Here is a 23,835-nt window from a genome sequence, read left to right on the forward strand (position 1 = left end):
TGTGACAACGGCGAAACCCCTTGGAGTGGGGTAAGCTCCTTAGATGATCTGCTTCTGAGGCTCCTATCAAGCAGGGGCTTACGCGTGAAGGCATGGACACAGAGGCCTCCGGCGTGAGCCAGGGAAACCTAGTCTCGTAACTAATGGGCTCCAGACTTGTGGACTCACACCTTTGCACTTCAGAGCCAATAGGCACAGATTCTAAACCCACGTAGAAACGAGGGGCCGAGGGACTCTCTGTAGCTTACGTCTATGTGACTTATGGTAAGTATGCTGATCTAGAAAATGGACCCCAAATTCCCAAGAACTCAAATACAGCATTTATTTCTGGTTGATGTATCACTTTTGGAGCAGGTCAGTGAGTCAACTGGGTGACCCCTTGACACTGACTTCGGCAGGGACGTAGCCTGGATGGCTACTGCCATTCACCACGTGGTTCTGAATGATGGCTTGGCTATTATTTTTCTTTGGCTAAAAGGGCAAAGAAGCGAATGGGCAAGTACTTGAGATACTGGGGGGAGTGGGCATACCTGCTCTCCTACTTACCTGCCATTGGCTGTAACTCAATGACGTGGCTGTGCCCAGCTGCAAGGGCTTATGGGGACTGTAGTGTGGCTGATGTGCAATAAGAAGGAAGCAGATCTGCCTTGGCTGTTCATAGTCTCCGCCATCATGTGATGGTTTTATGGAGCAGGGTTCAGAGCATGACCACTGCCTACCCCATGAAGACTAAAATCATCTACTTTCCCTTTAGTTCTTTAACTGTTTGTGTTAAGTTGATTCTGAGGTTCAGCACTCAGGTCTTTAGGGGATATACCATGGCCTGTGGCAATCCTGCTCTGGTTCCTGAGCCACACCCAGATCCAACAGGGATTGGAAGCTCTTTCTCCGGGTGCCTCAAAACACACCACTTTCCTCATCCTGCTGTGAGTCACAGACTATGGGTACAATGTAGCCCAAAGGCCGAGGAAGGGTCCCCAGGCTCTGAGGAGGAACTCATGGGATCAAGAATCCTACCCAGAGTAACCAGACTGGCCTAGCAAGCTTAAGCCCTCAGACAGAGGTCACCTGGCTCTAGGCAGAGAGTACAGAGAGACATTAGTGCCTACCAGAGGCGTGGGTAAGGTTGAATCTGGCAGACAAGGCTTTAAGCCAGACCTGACATCAGCTGTCTAACCCTTTTGCCATGCCACAAAGAATATGAAGAATTTGGGGGCAAGAGTGGCCTACAAGGGCAGGTAATGAGGGACCTGATTTCCTAAGAAAGAAGAGGACTCTCTGTAGTTTGGAAACACATGGAAGTATTCATGTAACCACAGGCCACCTCTGACATCTTACTGTCTCCATCCACTCTAGCTCAAATCAGGTGATGTCTCACAGAAAGGAGCTATGGACTCTTCTTCATGCTCTTGCATCTCTCCTGGGTACCAGAAAAAAAAAAAAAAAAAAAAAAAGTCCTACTTCTATAAAGCAGCAGCTTCACCCATCTAGAAATAATCTCTGAAAGAAAAAGATAGCAGTGATAATTTTATAGAGTACCCGGCACCCAGCACCCTTGGCAAACATTTGAAGCACTGTTGTGTAAAGTCCCATGATGATCTATGAGTTGGTATTCTAATTTCCAACAAGGAAACTAAAGCTCACGTAGTTCAGTAACTTGCCTGTGCTCACACAGGTGGAAAGAGGTTGAGTCAGTCTTCTGGCTGACTGCAGAGCCTAGGAGCCCAGCGCTAAGCTCTGGGGCTTTGGCATACACGTCACCCCTAGCAGGGCCACAGGACTTCCTACCTGCCTGCCTTACCGCACCTGCAAGCCTCCACCTCCGCAGCTGGGACCTGTTTCCTCTGTGCTAGCCGTGACCTCTCTGTCACCTCCTTCTGCCCCCACGTTTGCTGGGCCTCCCCCTCACAAATGCCCTGTTGGGCTTCAGCTGTTCTTCCCGGTGCTGGCTGGGCAGCTGCCCGACCTCCCACACTGAAAAAAAAAAAAAAAAAAAAAAAAAGAGTCTCCAAGATGTAAGTGCCTCCCATGCCTGAGTTAACATATACACGCTCTTCCGCCGTCTCCACCTCTCAGTCTCTTCACTTCAGGAAGCTCTTGAGGAGACTTGGAATTGTGCCCACATCTATGCTGCGGCTTCCTGTCACCTCTCTCCTGGAGCCCAAAAGGTGGGGAAGCAAGTTCATTCTTAGCCTGCTATCAGGCCAAGGTCTGCTCTGTGCCGCGACCTGGCAGGCTGCCATTGTACCTGCTTGAGCAACACAGAGGTGCAGCCTTGATCTTCACCCAGGCAAACAGCCACACGGTGAGGTTAAGCCCTAGACAGGCAGGAAAGACCAGGGGTTACTCTTGACCCTGCCACCACCTCCGGCCTTGATCTCAGACATTAGCCGTCCTTACTCCATGCCTGCATCTTCCCTTTAGATGGTAGGAGAGCAACAGGCCCTGTGGGAGGAGCTGTTACTTCTGGAACTCTCTGGGAAAAGATAACATTTTTTAAAAAGCAAGTCTTTTCAGTGATTTTTTTTTTTTTTGTGGGAATCCTTACTTGACACAACCAGTAATGGTCTCTTCAGAGGCAGTCAATAGGTTCTGGCTCTATCTGAATCCTTCCTATTTTGTTTTTTCTAAAGGTTAATTCTGCAGATGAGTGCGGGAAGGAGACAGTGAGGGTCTTCCTTGTGAGGACATGTCATTTAGTACATTTCTCCTTGACCTTCTTTCTGGAAAGTTTGTGCCCAGGCCAAACCTTTGTGATGGTGACAATAAATGTCCTTAACCCCCCCCCCCCCCCCCCCCCCCCCCCCCCGCAATCAGCTCTTCCTAAGCTATGGAAGACTTGGCAGAACAGGGCACTGGGCACCACAGCTGGTGTCTCAAGGAGCTGGCTTTTTAAAAAGCTGATGTGAATGACGGCACATTCAAAAGATTTGCCAAAAAATCACCAAGATGGGTGGCCTTCCCAGAGGACAGGGGCAGACAAAGTAGGCCAAAGGGTACAGGATCAAATCCAGAGGCTGAAGCATCTAGGGAGCCAGAGAAAGCACAGTTTAGATCCTGCTGACTGGCTCTCAGGAAGATCTTGAATGCATTCCCGCACCTATTCTACAACTACTTTGCAATTCACACTCTTAACAAACAAACAAAAGAAAAAACAAACCATGTCTCTCTATCTTCCCATTGCACAGACTGCTGAGGGCATAGGAAACCCAACCTCTAACAGCACCAGGTTCTGCCTCCCCTCTCCCCAGCTCCTCCTCCATTCCCAGCCCAGCCTACGCCAAGAGAAATGGAATTCAACCTTGAATTTCATTCAAGGGAGACCACAAAATAAATGGCCTTGTGTAAGGGTTTGGGGGAAGGAGAGGGTTGTCAAGTCATCAAAGCCACAAGGGGAGTCTTCAGATTTTCAAGACTTTTCTCTCTTTGGGGAAAAGCTTTGTTCCCCCAACATTCAAGTCAGTAAGTTTAAGTGTACTTGGAAAAAGCCCAGGAGGCTGGATCTTAAAGATGCCTCCCCCTGTCAGCCTTGACTACAAACCTCCCAGAGAAAGGGTGTAGGGAACACGGGTCACGCCCACTGCCCTGTGACATTCTTATTCTCTCAGAGGGGAGAGCCAACCGGTCCTACGGGTGTCAAAAAGTCAGAAGAGATGGCTCAGAGCTGGAAAGCACGTACTGCTTTCCCAGAGAACCCGAGTTCAGTCCCCAGGACCCATGTCCAATGGCTCGAGGTAATCCAAAGCCTCTGACCTCCACAGGCACCTGCACTCAAGTGCCCGCATGTGCTCTTGAGCACACACACACAGAGAAAGAGAAGTAAATAAAAATACACCTTTGGAGGGTTTTTGTTTTGTTTTGTTTTGCCTGAGCAGAGATCATTTTTTTTTACATACTTATCCTCCCTCTGGCTCAGGCTGTAGAAGTTACCAGGAAACGCCCACTGTCTAGTGCTACATACTCCAAACAAACAGCCTGACCTCTGTCCTGGTGCCCCAGGCAGCTGTGGAGGCAGGGAGGGAGGCAGTGAAGGGGTGCGGGGTGTCTTCCACTATACTCAAGGCAGAGGGCTCCTATGCTTTGCAAGGGAAAGACTGTTGGGCGGGTAACCGGGCTGCCACGGTGGGCTGCCGGTGGGAGTCTCGGAGCTCAGGAACACCTTCATTGGAAGTGCTTCAAGAAACAATCGATTCCCTTCTCTTCCTGGCCCACCCTGCAGGGAAGCTGTTTCCTGGGACCCAGCAGCTCCTGGAGGCCAAGGACTGGGGTGACATACCTGAGGCTACAGGCCTTGGCCAGTTTGAGAACTCAATTCACTCATCTGTCTGCTGCGGCCATGCCAGCCCGTTACATAAGATACTGACCATAGCACAGTGGCAAAGCCTATCCACAACCTCATCCCCATCCCGTGTTGCTAAAACAAGGGCTTTGGGAGCTCAGAAGTGAGGCCTGGAGGTCTGGGGGAGAATGGACCCCCTCTGTGGATAAGTTTCAACTGATCCTCCATCCACCTCCTCTCAGCCTGGCCAAGCCAACCGGAGAGGTAGCTTGTCAGAGAGAGAGAAGGAGACTGCTCACCCATTTGACTGGTTTTGGCAGTGAGGTTTCGTTCTTAGGGGGATGGGGAGGAGACAATAAGGTCACACATTGCAGAGAAGCCCTCCTGTTTGGAGACAGACCTCCTGACTCTATCAGACGCAGCCGTATGGCTTTGGATAGGATGAACCATGCTCCTTCTCACAGCCTAGGAAGCTGGCAGCTGACCAAGAGGGGGGAAGGTTTCCTCGGCATCTCTGGGTCTCCTACCTTTACATTCTTACATTGTACTTTTGTGCTGACATACTTACATACATTGTACTTTTAACTTACATGCTTACATTGTACTTTTCCTTCTGGTGGCTCCGGGACAGTGACTCTTAATCTCTGTGCACCTGAGTGTACTCTGGGGAACTTTGAAAATGTAAAGTTGCTGGGTGGTGGTAGCACTCACCTTTAATCCCAGCACTCCAGGAGGCAGAGGCAGGTAGATCTCTGTGAGTTCAAGACCAGCCTGGTCTACAGAGTGAGTCCAGGATGGCCAGGGATACACAGAGAAACCCTGTCTCAAAAGCAAACAAACAAAAAACAAAAGAAAGAAAGAAAATGCCTTGTGCCAGTCTTTACTCTGAAACTCTAAAATGCTTGAGCAATTACCACTGTTTCTTTTTGTTCCATGCTTTTCATGACGATGTGTGTGGTGTGTGTGTGTGTATGATCTGTGTGAGTATGTGTATGTTTATTGTGTGTGTATGTTTGGTATGTGTGTGCATGGTGTGTGTGTTTTGTATGTTGTATGTGTGTGTGTATATGTATGGTGTGTGTAAGTGTGTGTGTGTGCATGGTGTGTGAGTGTGTTATATGGTATGTGCATATGTATATGGTGTATGTGTGAATGTATATGGTACGTGTGGAGTGTGTGTATATGTGTGTATATATGATGTTTGTGTGTTTGAGTGTGTGTGTGTGTATGGTGTGTGTATACGTGGTGTGTATGTATGATATGTGTGAACAGAGTATGTGTGTATGGTATGTGTGAGCGTGTGTATATGTGTTTGTGTATGTATGCTTGCACATTTTATATGTATGTGAGTGCGTGTGCGGGCACACGTGTGAGGGAGTATCCATGTATGTGGGTATGAGTGCATGTGGGAGCTGATGCCCAGAATAACCCTCCACAGCTCTTCCACCTTATTCAGTATGGCATGGTTTCTAAATCAAACCCAGAGCTCGCCGTTATGGCTGGTTCTGTCCTGTTTCCGCCTTCTGAGTCTGGAGTTACTGCCGCCCATGATGCTGGCACTTAGCTAGGTTCTAGGGACCCTAACTCCGGTCTCCACTCTCAAGCTGTGAGCATTTCCCCATCCCCTCAAGTGTCATTGTTTGTGCTTCCTGAGTAAGAAAAGCCAGGCAAACGGAAAGAGAGGGAGGGACGGTGGGAGAGGGGTCTGGAGAAGGGGAACAGGAGGAGGAAGAGCTGAGGAGAGGAAGGTCAGCGGGTGAGCGCACAGAATGTGGTGCCCACTGGATCCGAAGGAAAGTGGAGGCAAAGTTCCAGGAGGAAGGGGGATGACTTTGAGAACTAATGGTGAGAGGGGCAGTTCGGTGACTCCAGAGGCAGTAGGAGAGGCCAATACAGGGCTGCACCAGAAGCCGGGACAGGAACGCCAGCCTGGTCTCAATTTCCTGGAAAGGCAAACCTGACTCAGGCCGAGCATGTCCCAAAGAGGACTTAGCCCCAACAGTTATTGTGTCTGTCCCCAGACTCCTACTCTCCTTGGGGTAGAGACAGTAGTGAGGGAGGGGCAGTGTGACCCTTACTCACTAAGCAGTGTCTCGGGCTGTGCCCCACCCAGGCCACAGGAACAGAGGTCAGGCAGGGAGCTGTGTTGTCAGGTTCAAGTCTGCCCCAGGCCTTGGCCTTTCCCTGCTTTTGGGATAACAGAACGTGACTCCTGAGGAGTGGGTCTCCTCTCTGGCTGCACGCCCAAGCCATCTGGGAAGCTTTAACAGAATCTCTTCCAGGTGCACACCCATGCCAATTACAATCACCTCTGGGTGGGACTCAGGGCCTGAGATCCCTAAGGAGCTCCAAAGCTTAGAGCAGCTGAGAATTCAGTCCTGTAGGGTGTGTAAAGAGGACCTCAAATAGCACGTTATGAAAATGGCATTTCCTCTCCCAGAATAAGGTTTGGACTGTATCTCACTCTGACTGCCCCACCCCACCTCGCCCTATCCCCCAGCATACCCTTCCTCCCTCCCACACCAGTGGTAGGGTCAAGGACAGGCCTGACCTCTGTGACCCACGGGCCTGTTGTGCAGCTGGGGCAGGGCCTGTTTCCCACAGCTGTGGTTTGTGAGACTGCAGGCCATGTCTTGGGAGGGAGAGGCTTGGAGGCCCCGATTTCAGGCAGAACTTCATTCCAGGAGGCCGGACAGGAAAGAAGAGACGTGGTAGATGATGTGTGAGGAGGGATGGGGTGTGGCTCGAAGCCAAAACCAAGAGGGTGATTTTCAGCACTCAAGAAACCCCGTGGGAGGGACAGAGGGTGTGGGCAATGGGAGAGGTTCTTTGTGCCTTTTGGCCAAGGCAGGCTTCACCTCACAACAGGCAATTTCTCAAGCATTTGTGAACGAGAAGCCAGGAGAGGATAGACTATGACAGGTCTCATCTCTGAGTCCCAGAGGGGACACTTAAAAGATGAGGGGGTTCCCCTGGGAGAGAAGTGGCAAAGAGATATAAAGGGACTGGGAGAGCCAAAGCTCTGTGATTTGAAGGGCTGTTGTTGGCTTTTGTTTTGGGGGAGTGGGGCAGGGTGTTGCAGAATACAGGGTGAGATAAAGGCCCTGGAAGGAGCCTGGGTAAATGACATGGCCCCAAGGTGAACCTGATCTGGCCAATAAGCTTGAGGTTTGTGATGAGGCATTTCCTTGGTGTTTCATTTCTAAGTCTTGACACACCATACACCATTTTGTCTATAAGGGACTGTGATCCTTGAGACACCCTGTCACATCTGGGAGACCAATTTTCCAGTTTATTTCTGGGGACACAAATGAGTAGAAGACTGTGTGGCCAATGGTCAGTCACCCAATGTGTGAGTGCTATGCCTCAGTTGATGCCTCCAGTGTTTGCTGTGAATACTGTTCCTGTCTACACCTGGTAGTATCCCTACTGTGTGTATTGGGCAGCGCCAGGCTTGGCATGGACATCATGTCCTTTTATTTATTTGTTTGTTTGCTTGTTTGTTTAGGCAGGTAATCCCAGAGTGAGGATTTGAGGTAGGAAAAGTGCTTGTTGCCTGTGAAGGTGTGAAAAAAGAGGGAGGTGCTTACCTGGATAGTTAAGGTTAGGAACCCCATGAGCAACAGTGGGGGAAAGGAGCCAGGTGATCCATTTTGATGCTCCTTCCAGACAAGAAAAGTCCATCCTGGAGAGGAAACAGCCATATTTTCTAAGTGCCTGCTCTGTGCTAGGCCTTAGGCTAAGCTTTGCCTATAGGACACCAGTGAGCCTGCCTAAGAAGAGCACACCGTAGGTCCACTCCGGAGCCCTGCTATACAGATAAAAAAAAACAGAGTCACTGAAAGACAGGGTAAGGGGCTCACCTTTCACCTCAAGCCATATAAGGGTCTGAGTGTCCGGCCCAGGTGGCCGTCCCAGGTCTACCAGAGCACAGAGCGCACTGGGAGCTGCAAGGAATTCGGGTTCTTACCCACAAGAAGCACAAACAAAGCCAGCAAAGAAGCCTACCTGGAGTTGACATCCAGGATGGAGTCTAAAGGCTGAGAAGAAAGGTCAAGGACCCACCCTAAGAGGCAGGGCAGCCGCTGAAGGTGGTCAAGCAGACGAAGGCTTGAGAATGCGGACAGACGTGTGTAGCTGTGACTACAAAACAACATTTTGTAGACCTTTCCCACGTGAACCACTTTTCAATGGAGAAAATTGTACTTGATCCCCAGAATATAGGTATATAAAAAACATACGCAAAACAAGCGCTTGTGGATAAATCACAGAAAAATTTATTTTAAAACAATTCTTTGATATACATAAACGTTTACCACTCATTAACACAAACACAAATTTGCTGACTGATGAGATAAATGAGTTGATTTATTTTTACACAAAGAATTAAATCTTGCCCAAATATTTAATATTGTAGGTTTTTGACAAATTTTAGAATTAATCAATGTTTTGATTCTATAATAACTAATACTGAGAATACAACTTCACATAAACACATAGCACAATTTATGAAATTGTTGGAAATTTTCTTCCAATTTCAAGCCAAAATTCACTGAATGAAATTTTATTGAATTCAAGTCTACAACTCAAATGGCAAATTAAAAAACAACAACAATTAAAAAAAAAAAACATTTTCAACACAAGGTATATTATAAAAGTCTTTGTTCTCTGTATATAACTCATTGTTTCTATAGTAATGTATACAATTATATAGAATTATATACAATGTTATATAGAAACATTGTATAGAAACATTGTATATAATTATATGTAGAAACATAATTATATATATAATTATATAGAAACATTGTATATAATTCTATATAATTGTATATAAATTGTTTCCATACAGTAATGTCTATACAATGAAAACTCTGAAACTCATACATACAACCATCTCCAATCTGAGTCAAGATGTTTTTCATTTGTTTTGTGTGGAGTATAGCATGTATAAAGTGTTTGAGTTTATGTTCAGGACCAAGGCTACAGCGAAGCCAAACAATTCAAAACTGGTAGGTGCCGCCAAGATCACCTCGGATTCACTCTGCATTGGATTAATTAATAAAATTAATTATTCCTCATTATGCATTCAGAAACCATTTACTGCTGCTAGTTGTTTTTGGTTTTTCACTTATCACATTCAGTTACACAACCCCATATAGGATCACAACCCACAGTTTAAGAAGCTGAGGTATGGAATTGTGGTTAGGGGTCATCAGAAGAAAGGAAGAGTATTGAATCCTGCAAAGACTCATGGGATATGCACCAATGTCAAAGAAATTGCTCAGGTCTCTTAACATTCCAAGCCGAGCTTTTACTAGCATGGACATCCTGGGAAGGAGAGGAGTTTTCCCCATCCTGCCCCAGAAAATCAGACTTGGAGTCAGGACACCTGAGTTCAGTGGCCACAGTCGTACACCCCACCTTTGTGATTTCTGTGTCATGATTTCCTCCTCTAGAAAATGAGCAAAATGTCTGACTCCTTTAACTTTGATGAAATTCAATCAATATGAACAATATGTAAAAATGGCCCACAAATATTACCAACAAGACAACAGGAGCTTCCAAATATCTGCACAGTTGACTAGCAAGATAATTCAGAGACCACGAGCTTCATGCTTCATGCTTCATGCTCTTGGGCTCTAGATTCTCACAGCTTGCCACATCTTTTCTTCCTACCTCCACAGGATCCACCCAAGCCTTCCTTCATCCTCAAAGCACAATCCACGAGCACATACGCACCCTCTTCGGCAGCTCTAAAGAAGCTCTCCCTTCCCCACAGGCATACCCTTCCCCCCCACTTTACTGTGGCTCTGCTTTCTATCTTCAATTTAACTCTAGTTGTTTATTAGTTGCTTATGCTTCCCTCCCTGTGAGCTGACAGAAGTCTGGAAACTTCCTTGTTCCTCTTCGCATCTTCCTTATGCATGAGCACTTGGTACAGTTTTATGGACAGTTTAGAAGACAGTTCCTTACTGAATGGACTTCGGTTCCCTCGATGTGCACAGGCAGCCAGCAGCCTGGGAAAGAGGACAGAAGAGCATTTGTGGCAACAAGGGATCTAAAGCCATGAGAGGGGTCTAACAGCCTATTCTTCTCCAGTGACCAACACTGGAAAAGCTATGACGAGAACAAAGTGTTCTTCGAGTTATCAAGTCCTTATTCCGTCTGCTGAGTGTTTTAATGAACTACCTCGTTGAAACTCCAAAGCTAGTCCATAAAGATTTACCCAGCGCCTAGCACTGTGCACAGGGCACAGGCCGTCCTCAGCAAACTTCTCGAAAGAAAGCAGAGGTAGTCAGGTGGCTTGCCCATTGAGGGTGCATTTCTATTTCCACATAGAAAGGAAATCTCTTCCTTCTGCCTCAACGGAGGCTGGAGACAAATCCCAGTGCTCAGGGAGTAATGGATCTACATTTGTTTGAGGGTCTTCTAGACATTTTCTTACCTGCATTTCTTCTAGAAGGATCCAGGCAATCAGCTCTATCACTGTGCCCAGCTGCTCACTTAAAAAGGATGTGGCTTGGGGGTGTTTTGGAATATCACCTCCTCTCTCCTGGCTGGATCAGGCCTTGACGTGGGGGACAAGGGAGACATCGATCCTCCCTCGGCCCCCCTCCCCCATTGCCTTTGCTGACATCTGAAAAATGCTTCCAGTGGAAACGGTTATCTAGGATGGGACTCATCACCATGGCGCTCCAACCACAAGGGACTGTGTTGGTCCCAATGCCTGCAGTAGTCCTGCCACCACCTCCCCTTGCTGGCAGCTTGAGAAGGTATGAAACAGGTCAGATGAAGGATAGGCTGTGAGCAGACAAAGGGCCTGTAACTAGGAGACCCTGTCTGTAGAGCACAGCCATGCTGGCTGGTTACCTTCAGATCCGTTCCCCTGTCCCCCGATTTCTTTTAAATCAAGTTAACACCTGCCCTTATGTCATCCAGGAAGTTCAGAAGGAGTCCCTGGGAGTTGACCTCTTTGCATTTTTCCCTCCTTTTCAGGGCATGGTGATGTTACGGTCATTGTTACAGTGGGACTGAAATCTGGGTACAGAGGTGATTCCTACCTAGAAAAGCCATTTGCCTCCCCCAACAGTCAGGGTCTGCTGATTCCAGCCTTCATTGTACCTTTTCTAGACAGGCTATCAGGTATAGTGAAGTAGTTCTCCACAGTGCACAACTCAGCTGAGTACAGACCTGTGCTCATACAGAGCCTGGGATCAGGTCTAGGACCTTGTCTGAGCCCAGACTTCCTCACAGGAGCGGTTAGGGGTACTGTGTATGTGTATGTGTGTGTGTGTGTGTGGCAATCATATTATCCCAAGCACAGGTGCCCGTGGGAGCCAAAAAAAGGGACACATGTACCAGTGCTTGTACATTGATTTAGGAATCGACACCCACTTGCTAGTTTTCCTTAAGCCAAGGAGCTTGGCTGGGTTCCCTGTCCCTAAAATGCACATAACAACGGGTGTCCCACTTTCCTGAGTGTCAGAAGAGACACTCCGAGACAATATTCACACCCCTGTAGCAGGGTCAGCTCTCCATTTCACCAACACCCAAACACCCCTAAACTTCTAAGCCATGGGTGCCTCTGCCAACAGCTGTGCCCTGAGGCGAAGTAACAAAAGTTCAGTCAAAGCGTCACTGTCTGCAAGTTCTTAACGCTTACTTCAAGTTTAGCAACTGGGTTCCCAGCAGTGGTTCTAAACCCTCTCCAGTTCTGCAATGTCTTGAATCAGAAACTGGGGTGTGGGACGCAGGAAATTGCATGCTGGCACTGAATACTAAGGCTGGAAGGCCCACGGTGTGCTCTGCCGGGCAGTCACAAATATCCCTTTCAGCCACTCTCTGGACCCTGGGAAGAGTAGACTTATGCTCAGAGAAAACTCCCCTGGTTCAAGCCATGTGGTCCCAGCCTTCCTGCCCACAAGGTCATGCCACTGGTGGTGGAGGGCAGGTACAGCCCTCCAGGGGCCCCTTCAGCCCCATGTGTAGACCGCAGCAGAATCTCAGAGGGTAGCACAGCTAGGGCACAAGAGAGAGATGAGGGTAACCAACAGGGGACATCGGAGTCCAGGATTCCAGCGACAGTGCTGGGGGGGGGGGGAGCAGAAGGTGCCTATAAGAAAATCACATCTTCAGACGGTTTCTGGGTTCCATCTTAGCCGACGCCAGTGGCCTCTGAGTTTCTGAGCATAGCTCTGAGATCTTGGAGCCCTGGGAAAGGAGGGAGCGATGTAGGTGAGGCCAGCCTTTCATTTGACAAGGTCGATGACTCCTTCTACGTGGTATTGGTGTGTCCCCTGAAGCCGGCCTCCCACTCGCTCACCAGGTGACCTGGACTTTGCCATCTTTCATGACAACTGTTCAGATCACCTCTCATCATCCTCCAGGAATGCCATGAACGCCTGCAAGGGAATACGATCTCCGATTCCATTCTGAAGCTTGACAGGAGCCACTGCTCCTTCCTTTTGCTTCTTGGGTGGGATAAATAAGGCCCAGAGATGCCTTAATAACTGCTAAAGTAACACACACATAAAGTGCTCACAGAGGACTCCAGGCCCTATGGTTCTTTCCAAGGCAACTTTCCATTCAGCCTCAACAAAGCGGTCTTGGAAATAGGTATGGAAGTCGTTGTGGGGGTTATTTTGTTCTTCCGCACCTTGAAAACCAGTTCTTCTTGATTTCTATTTAAAAACAGCCCCGTTATCTTGAGATAAGACGCAGGGTGACCAACTCTCACTCTTTCCCCCAGGACTGTTCTGAGAAGTCTTGCCTCCTACAAAAGCAAGCTGACATTTACACTGCGGTCATTTACACGGTGAGCCTCCAATCCTAAGCAGCTAAGCAGCCCCTTCCCCCAAAGGACTAAACAGAAGCCAGGTGTGGCAGTGCATGCCTATACCCTCAGCACTGAAGAGGCAGGAGGATTGTGAGTTTTAGGTAAGCAGGACTACGAAGCAGGGACCCTGTTTTAAAAACCACATATACCAAGACCAGGGTGTGTGTGGTGTGGTGTGGGGGTTGATTAGAAATTGAAGCCGAATTTGAAAGCACCAAACTGTAAAAGCTGGAAATGATTTCTTGGTCCCTCTAGTTTAATAGCTGCATTGTTAATATTCCCACGAGGCTGCCACTTAGTCATCAGTGTGACCTAGACTTCACATCTTCTATGACAATTATTGAGTGCAGCTTTTAGTCATCTTACAGGAACTTATTTTAATAATGTCCCAGAACTAGGTGTGGTGGTGAACACCTGCAATCCCAACAATGGAAAGGTGGAGGCAGAAAGTTCAGGAGTTCAAGGCCAGCCTCAGCATAGTGAGTTTGAGGCTAGTTGGGGCTAGGCGAGACCTTGTGTTGATACAATAAAATGATAAAATAATGTCCTAGGCTGGGCTGTGGTGGTGATGACCTTTAATGCCAGGGCTCAGAAGGCAGAGGCAGGCAGATCTCTGAGTTCGAGGCCGGCCTGGTCTACAGAGCTAGTTCCAGGATAGCCAAGGCTACACAGCAAAAACCTGTCTTGAAAAACAAAACAAACAAAAATAATGTCTCAGGCTGATGATTTATTTCACCTGATGCTAATATAGTTAAGTAACAAGAATTTTCTTTCTTTTCCAAATGACTTATAACTTATGTTACATATCTCAACCCATTGTTCTAAATTTGGGCTTCACAGCAGCGGGCTGGTTATTTCTGCTTGGTTGGCCTTCCGATAGTTGAGCTAGTCATTGGGTCACGTGATCTCTTATGACTCCCTCCTTCCAATAGTCACAAGCCACTTATATCTCCCTACTGAGCATTTGTTCTTTAAACAACACACTTTTCTTTCAGCTGTTCATAAATTGCTTTGTTGCTGGGAAACACTCCTCTTTGACGATATTGCTCCTATATTGCAAGCAGGCCTTACTCTGGTGGGGATGGTGAATTTCCTCCAAAGGCCCAGGTGGAGCAGGCTTGGTCCCCAGGGTGGTGGTACTCAGAAATGGGTCCTAGTGAGAGAACTCCAGACCATTGCATGTGTGCCATCAGAGAGAATCACGGAACCCCTCCCTTTCTTCCTCCCCTCTTTGGCTTCCTAGCATGAGGTATATGTTTTGCCGATGCCACATCTCCCCACCACAGCGTGCTGGCTTACCACAGGCCCATCGGTGATAGGGCCAAGTGACCATGGGCTCCGGAACTGTCAGCCAAAGCAAACCTTTTCTAAGTATCGGTTGGTTATCTCGGATTTGTTTGCAGCAGCAGGAAGCTGACTAACTCTGGCACCTGCAATGGATACTGAGGTTTGGGACTTTTCATTTGTTTTGTTGGTTTCCATATATATGTGACTGAATTCAGAAAGAAGCTGAGCTCGGTGACTGACCAGTGTAACCCTGGCATTTAGGAGGGCTAAGGCAGAAGGATTGGGAAGATTTGAAGGCCAGTATGGGCTACATAGTCTGTTTCAGGCCAGTCTTGTCTACAAAGTCAGTTCCAGGCCAGGCTGAGCCTGGGCTACACAGTTCCAGGCCAGCCTGGGGTGTGTAGTCAGTTTCCGGCCAGCTGGGGCTGCAGAATGAAACCTTGTTCCAAAGGGCAAATAAAACAACAACAATCATAATGAGTCATTTAGGAAATGCCTATAAATAATTTAATGCTTGTATTTATCTTTTATTTTAAAAAAGCATAAAACTCATCCATTTCAAGTATGTAATTCAATGGGGTTTAGCATATTCCCAGCCATGTAACCATTACCCCTGTCTTTTAGAATAGTTTTCTCACCACAAAAAGAAATCCCGCTCATTACTAGTAAGGCCCTTCCCCACTCCTTAGCAGTGAAAGCCCGTACCCACAAACACTCACTCACTCACTCTATCAGTCTATCTACCTATCTATCTATCATCTATGTATCTCAGTTTTGAACATGCTTTCTATCTGTTCCAGAGCCGGACATCGCCTTTAAATGGAGTGTGTAACTAGGCATATATAAATGCTTTCTTTGCTGAGTACTGATGCTGAAAGGGGAAAAACTAACTTTTGGCACAGACACTGCGCCCTACTTTTACTTTTTTAAAAAATGGAAGTAATATATGCAGTCACTGTCATGGCCACTAGAGCAGACTCTGGGTGAAATCCTGCTCCTGCCACTTAACTGTTTAGTGAGCGCTCTCTGCCTTTTGTCACCATCGCTAAAATGGGAATGCTAATAGAATCTTCCTCCCCAGAGTTCTTCCCTCAAAGCTACAGCTTCCTCAATGGTTCCTGACAGGAAAACATCCTCTTCCTTGCTTTTGTCTCTGTCCATTCCATCATTTGGGCCTCTCCTCCCTTCCCAATATGTTCCTCACACCCACATCTTTTCCCTGGGGCTATAGCTAAGACACTGATGGGAAAACTAAGACTCAGGAAAATCATACTTTTTGCATACTGAGACGATTATACGCATATGCATAGCAGTCGACTGTGAAGATCCTGCCCAGTCCTATGCTCACCCTAACCTACTTAATCTAACCTAAAAAAATTAGGGCAAGGTGTGGTCTCAACTCTGATGAACTTCCTATTGCTTTTAGACATCCCATGTGTCTCTTCAAAATAAGGAGAGAGATGATGTTACTAAGGAGGAGGTGGGGTTAGGGTGGGGGGGGGGTGGACCCAGACACTGAAGCACAGGCCTGTAATCCCAGCACTTGAGACAGAAGAAAAAAGGATACAAGTTCAAGGCCAGCCTGGACTACGTAGTAAACTCTTATCTCAAAGCAACAGTAACAATCAGGCAGCCCACATGGCCCACAGGGAAGGCAAACCAAGAGATGGGAAGACGCCATTCTAGTATGTGGAGTTGCTGGGGGAGACGCCCAGGGTGGCGTGTTCACGCATGTCTATGGGAAAGATGTCGGACTGGAGGCTCCATTCCAACTTCCTGCTGTTTTCAGGAAGCAGTGGGCGGAGGCAGCTTGCAGCTGTTGTGCTGGGGGAGTCTGAGTTGGGGCTGAGTGTGCCCCTCTGCTGACATGCCATAGGTGGGATTTCTGGTAGCTTCTCCAAGGCTCCAGGAACTGTCACTAAACTCAGGTGAGGATTTGGCCCAGCGAAGAGGTTAACCTGATCCAAGTTTTGAGCAAAATGGAATTATCACGGGCTAGAGCAGATGGTTGGGGTAAATCATATGAAATCAGCCTAAATTTGTCTAAAGCAGACGGCCAACATTCTTCTATTTATGTCGAGCGTTCTAGTTATCTCCTGCTGCATAATCAACTCCCCCCCACCCCTCCAGACTTAGTGCATGAAAACCAACACCATCTTCTCACGTTTCGTGATTTTGTGGGTCAGGAATCCAGCCGGACTTGGCTGGGAGATTCTGTTCCATGTGGCATTAACTAAGGCCACGTGGAAAGGTTTGGACATGCGGGTCTGAGGTAGGTCAGTCACTTGGCCGCAAGGCTGGGCTCATTGGGCACTATTGATCAGAGAACTGTGCTTGCCCTGGTGTCCTTAGGGTCGCTGAACTTCTCACCCAGTGACGTGTACTCCAAAATTAAGTGTCCAGCGAGAAAGGTGAACCTTGCTTTGAGGTCATACAAGATCACTTCTGCCACCATACTTACCAAAACAGTCACAGGTCCACCTGGGGTTCAAGGGGAAAGGACTTAGAAGCAAGGGATCAAAGAGAAAACCAGATTAAAAGCAACATTCACTTTGGCTCAGAAGCAAAACAAGGAAGCCAGAGCTGCAGCTTCCTCCGAATCTCAGACTATAACTAACCACGGGGTCTGCGACCCACGGGGCAGGAAGAGAGCTGGAACAAGAGGTACACAGTGATGTTGAGGTCCCTGGAAACCAAACCAGGCTCACAGCAAACCCCTCCCCCCAGGCCCTGCCACAGTGCCTTCCCGTTGAAGTGAGACACAGTGCCACATGATGTCACAACGCTGCGCTGGGAACAGCTGTGAGTGGGGTAAAGCTATTGCACATGCATGGGAAGAGCGGTCCCTTGGAAGACAGTGAGGAGGAGAGGAGGCCGTCACGGCAGGGGCCATTTAACCTGGCTCTCTCAACCAAGAGAACTCTGTGGACCTCAGTGCTGATGGCCCATCGCAGTCACAGTCACTCAACGGTGCTTCGGTGTCCGGCACAGGTACGTCCTTGGAACAGCGAACTCAGTAAATATGGACATTAATTCAGTTGAGGATAGCTTTTACATCATGTGTGGAGGGTTTTTGTTTGTTTGTTTGTTTGTTTTTTGAGGGGGTGGCTTTTTTGGGGGGTGGAGATAAAACTTTTCCTAGGGGGACATAGCACACACATATCCTCACCCCAGATAGGGAGCCCACAACAAGCCAAAGTCCAAGTTGGTGAACCACTTTTACTGGAGTTACTTACAGGTACAGAAATGACTCGAAGACAGTTACATCACTAAAGCCTTCTCCAGCATGAATGGCAGCTCATTCAAAGCTGGGAGGGTTGGAGAGTGTCTTTTCTAGGTGCCGAAGTTGGTCTAAACCTCCTCCTGGCAGCTCTGCTAGTTTCTGCTTCTTCCAGGCAGCTGGACTTGTCTACTTTGCAACTTGGCTTGTCTGAGAGTGACTCTTGGAAGTTTTATTGCTAACTCTAGCAGGGAGGGACCTAATGAATCTAGTCAGTTTCAGGGACTTCCTCAAGCTATTTGAGTTGGGTTGTTGTTGTTTTGTTTGCAATACATGAGGAAACTGTTATGGAGAAAGGGAAAAGAAGGGAAAGAAAACAACCCTGATGCTTCAGGAACTTTCAAACCCTGAAGAAAATGGAAATGATCTGACCCCATAGAGGGTATCTCTGTCAACTGAGATCTCTTTACTGAGGTATTTCCCACCTGCTCATTTATTTACTAGACCACTTATAGCCCTCTAGACTTGCATAAAATTAGCAATAGAAGGATAAATGAAATGATAAAGAAATAAATGATAAATGAAGGACAAATGAAATTAACCAGGATCTGACCTTGTAGCTGAGGTGTCCTTTAGCTCTTTCACAGATACAAATTCCATCAGTCCTTATGAAACTTGAGGCATAGGTTCATTCATTCCTTATCTTCACTTCTTTTTTTCCCATGGAAAGGCCAGATTTCCTCCCCAGGCTCCTTCTTGTGTCTGCTCAGTATCTGAGGGAATTCTTCAGTGGCCAGAACAACAAGAAACCTCAAACCTGTGTGGCTGGAACTTGGATTTCACCATGTAGACCAGGATGGCCTTGAACTGACAGAGATCTACACCTTTCTTCCTCCAAAGTTCTGGAATTAAAGGCACATGGTCTTTATGCCCCATGGTCCAGCCTCACACTGTAACAGAGAAATCAAGGGTGCTTACTCACAGTCAAAAGGCTGTGTCACAATCTTCCTGTTGTGATCTCCCAATCAAATTTCCCCATCTTATCTTCTGCTATGCCCTTTGACCATTGTTTCACAAACCAGAGTCTGCAGAGCTCTGAGTTCTGGGAGAGGAGAGAAGTTCCTATTGATAATTTTGGAATTATCTGTCTTTGGTTCAGTAGTAATTAGGGGGAAATATATATACATATATGCCATCCACCTTCTGCTCAATCCTGCCTCTCTATTTTCATCTCTGTCATTTATACTTGCATTTGCAATCTCTAATGTCAATTTTTAACTTCCAGTACAGTCTCTCAAACTTCAGGGATTATAGTGCTATGGGTCTGATCATTTTCTTCGTCACAAAAGAAGCTTTGGGGGATCTAGGGAGACGGCTATACTAGATGTGGTGTACATGGATCAGGTCACATATTCCATTTTGGCCATGCCCCTGCTTCATCACCTGCACTTGTGCAATCCCCTTGGCTTAGAATACCCTTCCACGTCCTGCACACTCAGCTCCCAAATGGCACCATTTCCAAGCTTGCCCGTGTAGGTCCCTAGGACAGCTCTGCTGTGGCTCTCAGATGTCAAGCTCTTTCCAGCTGCAGAGGGTGCAGAAAGCCCTCGGCTTGAAGACACTGAACAGTTTTCTAAGCTTTAATGTGGACTTTGCAGTGGGTCCCTGAAATGGCTGCATACAGGCAGAGAACATCCTATGACCATAATATCTGACAGCACCGTAAAGCCACAGTAATTATGGGACAAGTTCTTATGTCTGAAGCACTATAACGAAGAATCCCAGGAGGCCTATTTCACATCCCTGCACTGAGCAAGGGAGGTAGCTTCAATTAATGCTAATCAGACTCCTCTACTTGAAGGAAATTAAAAATTAAATACTGATTTATTGTACTTATTCTAATGTTCCAAAATAATTTTTTTTTTTTTTTTAGCGTTTCCAAAAACCAAGGTAATATGGCAATTAGTTCAGTGCTACAAACCTGATGGATGTGCAGTAAGTGTAATCTGAACGCATGGATGTCTCAGAGTCTGGGAATCGAGATATGTGAATCTCAGTTTTATTCTCCCACAAGTGCGTTTTGAGGCATTGGTAAAAATCACATCTACTCACCAAGCTTCAGTCTGCTCACCTGCGAAATGAAGGATTTGGAGCAACCCAAGTTTTTGTTTGTTTGTTTGTTCTTGAGACAGGGTGTGTTTCTCTGTGTAGCCCTGGCCGTCCTGTAACTCACTCTGTAGACCAGCCTGGCCTCTGCCACTGAGTAATGGGTTTAAAGGTGTGTGCCACCATTGCCCAGCTTTGTAGCAACCCAAGTTTATCTTTCTGGGATAAATCCCCTGTGGCCCTAAAATTCAACAATTACTTGAAAATGCTTAATGCATCTATAGCACCGGTGTCAAATCAAGGAAAAGAAAAGGAGCAAAAGTGGAACTAGTTTTCATTAGCTTTTCTTTCTGACCCGGGGATTGTTTCACATACCGTGTAGGTGGCTGCACACCTATACTGTTCTCCAGTCAGCAGAGTTGATCTTTTCAGGAATGTAATTTTATGCTGTTTCTACACACGAGGCAACTGGCATTTCATTAACTTTGAAAGAGCTTGGCTTCCTGTCTTGATAGCATGACTGCTCTTTTTGGATATTTGGGAAGAGGTACTGCCAGACTGAGGTTAGTAGATGAAAGAATCAACTAAATGAACCACAAAATGACCCTGGCTTTACGCTCACAGGCAATTCCCAGGTCATATCCCAGTTGGATAGCTTCATTTCACTTAGCTAAAAAGACAGACACTAGAGACTGGGAAAGCTGAAATATCTAGGAATTGAGGATCATAATTCCAGAAAGCACGGAGATATACATGGAATGAACCCTGCTAAAAATATTCTATCAAGTCTTTGATTAATGTGAAACCAAGCGTAAGACTAGACAGAAGAAATGAGAAGGAAAAGTGAATGTGTGGCGGGGGGTGGAGGTGTGGGGGTGGGGGGGTGTTGCTGAACAACCCAGAGCTCTCACAAGGTGGGGGAAGGACTACCTGAGGCCTTGGTAGTCCTTTGAGGTACCCAGTGAAGAGACCAGAGTAGTCAAAGGGAATAAGATGTGAAACATCCCTGCAGTGAAAAGCTACTCCAGACCCTTTAGAGCAAAAACTAAAGGCAGGACTCAAAGCGATCAACGGATTCCTATGTGACTTAGCTCCGAACGAAAATGAAGCTTAACACTCTTTAAACGAAGACATAGAAGTTCAAATTCTTCTCCACGTTATAAAATCCTGGTGTTGACTATCTAACCAGGAGATTAATAAATGTATGAAGGGGCAGGAAAATGTGGACCTATAATCAAGGGAAAAATCAGCCAGTAGAAACGGACCCACCAATGACAGAGGCAAGATATAAACATTTAAATCAGAGGGGCAAGACCTGTCAGCAGAGAGGCCCAGATTCAAACCCAGGTCTCCTGAGGCTTCATATAGTCCTCCTTTCTTCATAGTGTTCATCTGTCCTATATACTTGTGAAAAGGTCCCCAGAACTTTCCTGCGCTGCTGGTCTACACAGGCACAGCATCTGAGAAGCCTGCAGAAGCAGTTCAGACCTGAACCCCTTGCCAGCCATCCTCAAGCATAAAATTCCAACAATGTTGCAACTGAACTCCCTTGTACTTTGCCTTCTTCATTACTGAACTTGGCTGGGAATGACTCAGGGCCAAGCCCTCGTGGTATCTTCAGCCAGAGGCCTCTACTGGCTTCTGGGAGCACAGTCATTCGTGTGCAATCTGTGAGAATATGTGCTAGGAAACCAAGCCTCCTGCTTCAGGCCCACACTGGAAAAAGTTAAGGAAAGATTGACATAGAAAGCAACAAGGCACAAGCCCCACTTCTTTGTGGGGATGGAGGGGCGTGGTCTCATATGCGTGCTGCCTACAGGGGTGTGAGTGAGAATGGCGCAAGGAGTCTAGACCTAAGGTCACTTCCCGGGCTGGGGGCGCAGTTTTCCTCCCTGCAATTCACTGCACACGTTGTTACCAAAGCAAATATCAAAGCACTGCAATTTGCTAATTATAGGCGGGATCCTGGGCTTGTGGGCCCAATTAACCACTTGTTCCTCATTTTCTCTGTGTGACCCGTCGTCTGCACCCACAATTAGCCACTTGTCTTTTAACTGCCCCAGGAGCTGGCTGACTCACCTCTAATTCACTCCAACTATACCTCCAGATGGCCTTTGGTGTCTCGCTGCCTTCCAGGTTGCCCTCACTCATCTGCACAGACCAGCTCTCAGGGAGGTGGGGGTGAGCACAGGACACTACGAGATTTCCTGGATTTACCCCTTGTCTCTGAACAGTGTCTGTGAAGCCGGAAGCAGCTCCTGTTGGTCTGGGCATCTTGCCTGGCTCCACAAGGATGAACAGTGGCCACATCGGCCTCTGCTCTCAGACTGTCTTCGAAGAAGAAAAGTGGAAATTATGGCTTCTCTGGAGCCAGCCGGCTGCCAGAGCTCCTGCCTACATCCTGGTCAGTGTCTTCTCAGTTCCCCCTGCTCAGTGCAGCCAGCTAGGGCTAAGTCCAGCAACACTTGCTGCCTGCCTGAGAAAGGAAGACCAAAAGTTGCAAGGGTAGGTCTCCAAAGAGTCACAAATTGGGAAAGGAAGAAAACCCTTCATGACCTTGCAGACTATTCGGCAAGCTGATGGTTCCCACCCAACTTCTGAAGGGTATTTGTGTCAATGGTTCCTACTCTCTTTTGTATCACAGACACCCTGGGAAACCCAGTGAAAGCTCCAGAAGTTCCCTGACAAGAAATGCTTAGGTTCAGCCAGGCCTGAGGGTGTACCTCTGTAATCCATCTGCAATCCTAGTTACTCAGGAGGCTGAGGCAGAAAGATCACAAAGGCTTGCATGGGCTACAGAGACAATTCAAGGTCAGCAAGACCCTGACTCAAAATAAACGTTGTAAAAAGGACTGAAGACTTATTTTAGTGGTACAGCACTTGCTAGCATGTGTGAGACCCTATATTCATTCAGTCCCAAACACAGCAAAAATGAAGGCAGGAAAGAGGAAAGAAAGGAGGGAGGGAGGGAGGGAAAAAAAAGAGAGGCTTAAATTCACAATCCATTTTCTTATTTGCTTAGTCATTCGCTAAGTAATTTAGCAGCCTAGGTGCTAGGTAGACATTATTGAGGAAACTAGGAAAACTTAAGCATACAAATTTGACCAAAAAACGGCAACTCTTGGAGAGCTTCTGTTATAACCAGAAGGAACAGGTGATCAAGAGTAAATGTAATAAATAAGTAAAACACATGGCTCAGTAGAGAATAAATACTATGGAAAAAGAAAAAAATAAGACCTAGGCAGCAGAGCAAGGGATGGGAGTGTGGGTCATATTTTTAAATTGCGTGTACCAGGCAGGCCTTAGGGAGATGTGAAATATGGGCAAAGGACTGAAGAAGAGACAAGGCCATGTGGCATCTAGAGAAAAGATATGGCTGTCCAGGAACAGCCTGAGGCCTTGTCCTCAGGAAAAGTGAGAAAGTGGGGGAAGTGGAACAGTGTCTTGAGAGATAAGGACAGAAAGCAAAGAGGGCTAAACGGCTTAGAGCCCAGTAGGTTCCAAGGCCTTGAATTTTACTCTGAGTTAAATCAGAAGCCATGAGTGGGATTTGAACAACAGTCCACATAGCCTGACTGATTCAAGACCCCTGGTGACTGCTGAAAGGGAGCGAATGACGGCAGTGTGAGGCGATGGTGGCGCAGAGGAGAGTGGCCACCACAGAAAGGCAGGGTCTAGAGCTCTGGGAGGATGCTGTGTGACAGAGCAGTGCATGCACACAGAGTCCCACAGTTTGCCAGTCTCCAGAGTCTCGCCTGCGCGTGCACGTAAAGGGTCTTTGTCAAGACCACAAAGAGGCAATTCCAAGGGGAAAAAAGGAAGAGACCAGAGTGGGTAAAAAAGGGGTCTCAGCTATCAAATTTTTTTCATTGATTTTAAAAGATGGGCGTGTGATGAGATGTCCAGATGTCGATTTGTTTAGTGGGTATCCGTTGTAATGTTTAAAATAAGTCATACTTGGAGAAAAAGAACTGCCCTCTTCCACTTGCTTGCCAGCACAGTAGCTCCTGACAGTATTGCCAGGCTTCTCCAGGACAGCCAGGACTGCGAAGAGGAACCTTGTCTTGAAAAAAACAAACCAAAACAAAACAAAAAGCATGTAGT

At 47.1% G+C, this 23,835-nt stretch overlaps 2 long non-coding RNA genes across 2 annotated transcripts; one reads left to right on the forward strand and one right to left on the reverse strand.

Annotated features, from left to right (window-relative positions):
* Positions 1–9,104: 9,104 nt before the first annotated feature.
* Positions 9,105–18,485, reverse strand: LOC129689760 (uncharacterized). The gene is made up of 4 exons (XR_008722169.1): positions 18,239–18,485; positions 14,418–14,548; positions 10,728–13,055; positions 9,105–10,299 (listed from the first exon to the last, which is right to left on the reverse strand). It is a non-coding gene; the product is annotated as an uncharacterized LOC129689760 (long non-coding RNA).
* LOC129689761 (uncharacterized) lies at positions 17,284–18,822 on the forward strand. The gene is made up of 2 exons (XR_008722170.1): positions 17,284–17,396; positions 18,356–18,822. It is a non-coding gene; the product is annotated as an uncharacterized LOC129689761 (long non-coding RNA).
* The last annotated feature ends 5,013 nt before the right edge of the window (positions 18,823–23,835 follow it).

The sequence above is a fragment of the Psammomys obesus genome, unplaced genomic scaffold (assembly GCF_907164565.1).
Source record: "Psammomys obesus unplaced genomic scaffold, mPsaObe1.curated_primary_1811, whole genome shotgun sequence".
Lineage (NCBI taxonomy): Eukaryota > Metazoa > Chordata > Mammalia > Rodentia > Muridae > Psammomys > Psammomys obesus.